Source organism: Cyclospora cayetanensis, unplaced genomic scaffold (assembly GCF_002999335.1).
Source record: "Cyclospora cayetanensis isolate NF1_C8 unplaced genomic scaffold, CcayRef3 CcayRef3_contig_294, whole genome shotgun sequence".
Taxonomy (NCBI): Eukaryota; Apicomplexa; class Conoidasida; order Eucoccidiorida; family Eimeriidae; genus Cyclospora; species Cyclospora cayetanensis.
Window position 1 is genome coordinate 7,026 of NW_020312252.1, and position 6,231 is coordinate 13,256.

The following is a 6,231-nucleotide window of genomic DNA, read 5'->3' on the forward strand; positions in this document are numbered from 1 at the left end:
TAGGCTTCTTCCCTACCCTACATATCTGCCCTTTGCCGGCGCATAAACTTTACATGCCTAATCTTGAATTATAATTGCTTTCTGGCTCTGATTTGTCGATAGTTAGTAGCGCACTGTTCGGCCCTTGCGATCGTCGGTCCATCCCGATGCATCGCTCATCGGTTCAGCAAGTCCAAAGCCCTGTCCTGCAGATAAAGCGCAAACAATAACACACCCATGACAGAATGAACGAACTAGTATATCTCCGCATTCTGACGATTCCAGTCTACAACGGATTGGTCCGTCTATAACGTTCTCCTCACATTGCACGCCAACATAGCTCGCTCGCGAATCTTTTGTGAACTAAGAGACAATTCAAATTTATTGTACACTAAAACCCTGTCCACACGATGAGGGTGAGCCTTGACACTACTTTGCTTAATATAAGAGCGCGAATGTATGCAGGCATAGGCCGTATGCAGGAACAGAAAGCGTTGAGCATATTCGTTTACTTGTTCCAAAATCGAGTGACTATTACCTTTTAGCCCTCCAGTCAGTAAGAATTGGTATAAAAAACTTTCTGAGGGCTTCAAAAGAGTCTTCTGTAGTATGGAATGCGTTGTTTGCCCCAATAAATCAGGTGAAATTTCTGCTGCTCCGCCTTTACATCAACCGTGTAAACCGTTTCAGACAAACCGAGAATTGTCCGTGCGTCCCAAAACAAGTCAGAAAATACCGAAGGACAGGAACATGAGGGGGGAGAATCCGGAATTTGGACCTTTTGTGTGTGGAATCGATCTGACTGTTTGTTGCTACTGTGATACTCAAGAAGTGGTATACCTGCAAAGTAATGGCGCTTCTATTGAATAGGGCGAGCCTTCGTAGGCTATCAATATATCCGCATGCTTGAATCAGAAAAAAAACTGGGTTTGCCAACTTCGCACACCCTTGTAACGTCCATTTACCCATTTTAAGATGCGCATGCCCTGGACGCAATGGAACGGCAGGGTTTGCCGCCCTGTTATTTGCTGTAACTTAGAAAATTGACACTTTTACGAACATCGAGAGCCCAATCCACAGTCCCCATAGGGAGACACTTAGCTCTACAGTCAACTCACAGTTAATAGACTTACTGAGCTAGTAAAAGGCATTCCCGCCTTCCCCTGCCCAAGCCCCTTAGAGGTACCAACATGAAGGGAGAGGAGCACCTTGGATGCAAGTAGTTGCACCCTCTCCGCACTCCGGATCTTTACAGGTAGCTGCAGAAGGCAGCTAGCACACACACAGCTTTCGGTCTTCAGCTATCGAGCTAACGACGCTCCGCGGCAAGTAAGATATCATAAAGACAAACCAGATCGCCAACTTTTAACAGGAACTCAAGTAAATAGCGCTATTGTACTTGATATTGTCCAAGTGTAGCATAGCCCCCCATGTATTTTGTCCCCACTTCGAAAAAACACGCCTGCGCGTTCCGTAGCTGTACATCGAGACGGGTTGCACACAAGTCAACGGAAAGGCTCCTGCCTTGTCACCACCTTCACGGACGGCAATTATGCGAAACTAGGGCAAAGGAAAACAGCGAATGTATGCAGCTATTGGCAGAGAGATATCGGGGAGTAGAACGACACTTAAACCAACGAACACGATTGCGGGCGCCCGTTGGCTCGCTGGGGTTGGAGCACTCAAATAGGTAAGCCTCCTGCTATGACAAAACAGAAGACAAATAGAATATGAAAAGGCTTTCAAAATGCACACTGACTCAGGGGTGGTGCCACGCCTCACAATGCATTTTCTGCATGCACATGCACCCCGTGCATGCCGAAATGTCAACATCAAACCTCCAAAGGAAGCGTGAGGAAGAGCTTAGAAACAGCATACCTGAGGGAGCCTCCGCATAAATCTGAGCCCACCAAACACCTTATTCATAAACAGTAAGGCTTCCATGCCTTGCTTATAGATGAAGGTAGCTATTCCGGGGGAGGAGAATGTGCGAGGAAAGCACAATTCCCAATAAAAATGATGGGCACCGTCCATGGTGACTAGCTTTGTTTTCAACACAGCGCTACACTTCCTTTCGCGGGGATCGGAAACTTGCTAGTATTCCTCCGTCAACCACTGAATCTGGCGTTCCCCACCCTATTTCATTGGGAATTTACGCGTAATGTGCCCCCACTGCTGACTAGTCCTGGGGTCCCTCACTCCTAGTGGGAATCATGATTCTTCTGTCTTTACACGGTTCAGTTGCCTGCACGACAACCTGAGCAAGTAGGTAAAGTGAAAAATGGTCCTGGCCATCCTGCTGCAATCTTCTGCCTCTGGCCAGCTTCTGGTTCACTTCCTAAAGTCTACCGATCCACCAAAACCGACTCTCCTCGCTAGAAACAAACAGCACACCGCCGCTTATCAGCATTCCTTTCCTCTATACTTAAGCCTACGCATACGCGTGTGCGCGCTAGCCTGCTTTTTTCTGAATTCCACTCATAAGGGTGGCTACTGACATCTGACTACTACGTCCAGACACGGATTAGAAAGTGGATCCATAGTGTAGACTGGGCATGCAGGATAGTAGCGGAGAGGCAAAGTGTACTAGTATCTATGGTTGTCAAGACTTCTTCAGTTCACTCGAGCATGCGTTTAAGCTTAAACGGGGAAAAAGAGCAGAGAAAAACCGTACTGGTGAGTAGCCCCATGGAGCCCTATACAACGCGCGTGCCTCTGAAAAAATTGGATCATATAACCCGGAACTGCAAGCGCATGGGTAGAGCCAAATCACTTGGAAAACGGAAGCGAGCCCAGCTTAATTAGCCAGCTTGGTGAGCAGAGAAGGTGCGTCAGGGAAACAGCGAACTCTTCACGTAGGCTGCAAGGCAGTTAAGGGGAGGACCATGGAACACAGAGCGTTGATTGGGGGGCCCACCATACGTCACTTCTACGCTGCTCTAAGTTCGGACGAATGATAACGAGTTGCTGAAATTACTTAGCGCAGAGTGTGAAGCGAGTCTGTTTATTTAAGGAGACGGCGCAAAACTGCAGTGTGCCTGTTCAGTCAGTCGCACAGTACCCAAGACTCAGCTTTGCTGACAAAATGCAGAACGCAAGCATTTGCAAGGTTCCGGCAGTTTGATTGTACTTTAGATGGGACTTGTGTGCTATCAGCATGAATACATGACTTTTATGTTGGCCCCCTGCATCATGACTTAATCCTAGGTGAGCCATATATGATTTACTAGATGGCGGGCATGCGGTCACAATTGCGCATTGGAGAGATTACTGTGCCGAGAAGCACCAGAAAAAGCAACTCCTGCTGGCCTGTACACCACTAGTTTTATTCATGGTGAGCGGAGTGAAGCTAGTATCTGAACAAGGTGCTATAGAGCATTAGCAGGAAAGCCCAAAGGTGCAGAAACAGAAGGCAGTTCTGAGCATGGATCCTGATTTACTGGCTCTACATGTAGCCATTTTAGATGGGGACTCGACTAAACGCTTAGCCGAGAAACAGCAGGCATGGGCAAGTCTCAAAAAAGAGTATGCCGATGTGCTGCATATTGACAAGCTGCCAGCACGCTGGCCACCTGCTGGTCGTCCAACGCATCATATTGAACTAATAGCCTGGTCAGGTCCAACCTACGTTCCACCAAGTCGGGAGGCCTCCGGCATGAAACTAAACGTTTCAGGGTCAAGTATAAGAAATTGTGGAAAATGAAAACTCCAGGAATCAACTAGCGCCTTCGAGCATAACCCGGTGTTAATGCCGAAAATGGAATGAAGGTGCGGCATGTGGCTTAGCTTTTAGCCCCTGTACAAAGATACTGCTAACTAGATGCTCATGATGCCTTGCATTGGGAATATTACTTAACAACGTACACGCATCTACAGCATAGTCCACATGCGAGTTCACAGACGCCCTCTTATTAATCCCCATTCACCCAAATGACAGGCACAAAACGGTGTTTCAGCCTCGCAGTGGCAAACATGAGCCAACCTGTTTGCCTTTTGGACTTTAAAATACCACAGCTGTGCTGCAAGGGCAAATTAATTAAAATCTGCATGAGCAAAGCAAGCAGGGGTAGTGGATTCTCTGCTTGGACGACGTCTTGGTATTTAACGGAAACGTTTAAGATCATCGTTCAACACCACACGGCATGCGCTTCAACTGACGCTGGACAAGCAGCGTTGTGGAAAGCCATGAAGCTGTTCCTTTCATGAATGCATTCGTGGTTCCAGCGTTTCAAGTCATAGCTGCAGGATTTGAGCTGTGTCTAACAGAAGCTGGAGCACCGAAGGTATGACCTTTTAGTGTAACGCCCCCCGCGCGGACGTTTGGAAGATTTGTGGGCTTGCACCATATTACCGAAATTTCATTTATGGGTTGCTCAGATGGGTGATCCTTTGACTAATGCACTAAAGGAAACGTAGTCCATTACCTGGAAAGAGGAGGCCGATACCCCAGGGGGCGCTCTTGGAGGCCTTTCACCTCCTTGGTTACTCACACTGCCTGATTATGAGTCATTTCTTCCCAACAACATACGATAGTGGCCTATCGCTAGATGTTACGTTCTCCTACCACTTTGTCAGCTTTCCAGACTACCGAATTAATTCTTGGTATTCTCATCGTTTCACCGAAGCAGCGCACGGCTTTCTCGTGGGGGAAGGGATTTCTATGCATTGTGGTACTCAGTGGCGAAGCACTATTTATGTGGGCATCATTTCACTATCCAGACCGACCAGCAGTCATTATCGCACCTTATGAGAAATTCTCGGGAGTTGTAATCTTTGAGGTGGTCGCAGGTTTGGACGCCTGCTTCAGTGTGCCTTTACGGTAAAGTACACTACGAGCATCACAAACGCGGCCTCCGATGCGCTCTTGACGCCCCAGGAATTAACTTCCGTACAGCGCAGCCGTTCCTGTGTGTTATGATTCACGATTTATATCCGCATTGTGTAATCCTTGTGATTTTAACACTGATGCATGCTGGTATCGCCAACACACAGAATGGCGAAAAGGTGAAGTACTATTACGTGGACAATGGCCTCTGTGGTTCAAAACAACACGGGCTTGTACAACCCGGCTTGGATTCGCTGGACCGTTTTGTGCAAAGCACATAACAATGTTTTGCTTGGCCACGGTAGTACTCACACTGCAGAAAAGCAGCTTTCACAGACCTTCTGATGCTCCTATGACACGTTCACCGTCAGATGAGTATACCCAGTCATGCTCAGACTGTCAGCAGCTGAGGGTACGAAATTTTCTCAAACCCGGACTTTTGCCTTTCCTTTTGGTTCCTGAAGGTACTTGGAAAGTTCAGAGGATGCATTGAACTGTTGGACTGCCGGAGGTCAGTAGTTAGGATCGCGTCTGAGTCGCTGTCAATATACTCAGAAAATGAGCGCGCTTCATCCCATGCTCCAGCTCTGCCACCGCTCACGGAGTTTCTCGATCCTTTGCAACTCGTCCCTGGAAGCTTCACAAAGTTTTCAAGAGTATAACCACGAATACGTAATCACGAATATCAATTTAAAGCTCTCTAGTGGGTTCTGGCGTGCCTTTATACCATCCGTAAACCTTATTCACAATAGGGCCATTGCGAAGCCCCGTGAGGGAGATTGACAGACAGAGCGCACCAAGCGCACGCTTCTGCGGTATCTGCGGCTCTCGATGTGCAAAAAACGTTGCTTGGCGTGAATTTCTTACCTCTGCTGAGTGGGCTTCAATTACAGCCGTACCCGTTGCCTGTCTGCTACTATTCTGCATGCCAAGTCTAAACAAAGGATCCACTTTCGAATTCGTGTCTGAACGTAGTGGTCGGACGTCAGCAGCCTCCCTTAGCAGTAGAAGATACAGAGAGAAGCAATGCACACACGTGTATTTGTAAAGCTTAGAAAAAGGGAGGAATTATGATAAGGAGTGTTCTGTTTGTTTCTAGCGAGGGAATGTGGCTCTAGTGGATCGGTAGACTGTAGAAAGTGCACTAGAGATGGCCAGAGGCAGACGCTTGCAGCAAGGTGGTCAGGATCTTTGTCATTATCTCGATAATCAATTCTTTTTCTTATTGCATGAAATGCTCTTAAAATTGGAGGTGCCCCAGATCCTTCAATATTTACCTTTGTAAAAAAAACCTTCAAGACTCCCCATACTATTTGCGAACTTAATCAGGCAGGCAAGTATGAGCATGAAGACGGAAAGGTCAAAGTAACCAGTAGAAGTGCTGGACCCCGAGAGAAGAGAGCACCGGGGACATATTAGGAGGAAAT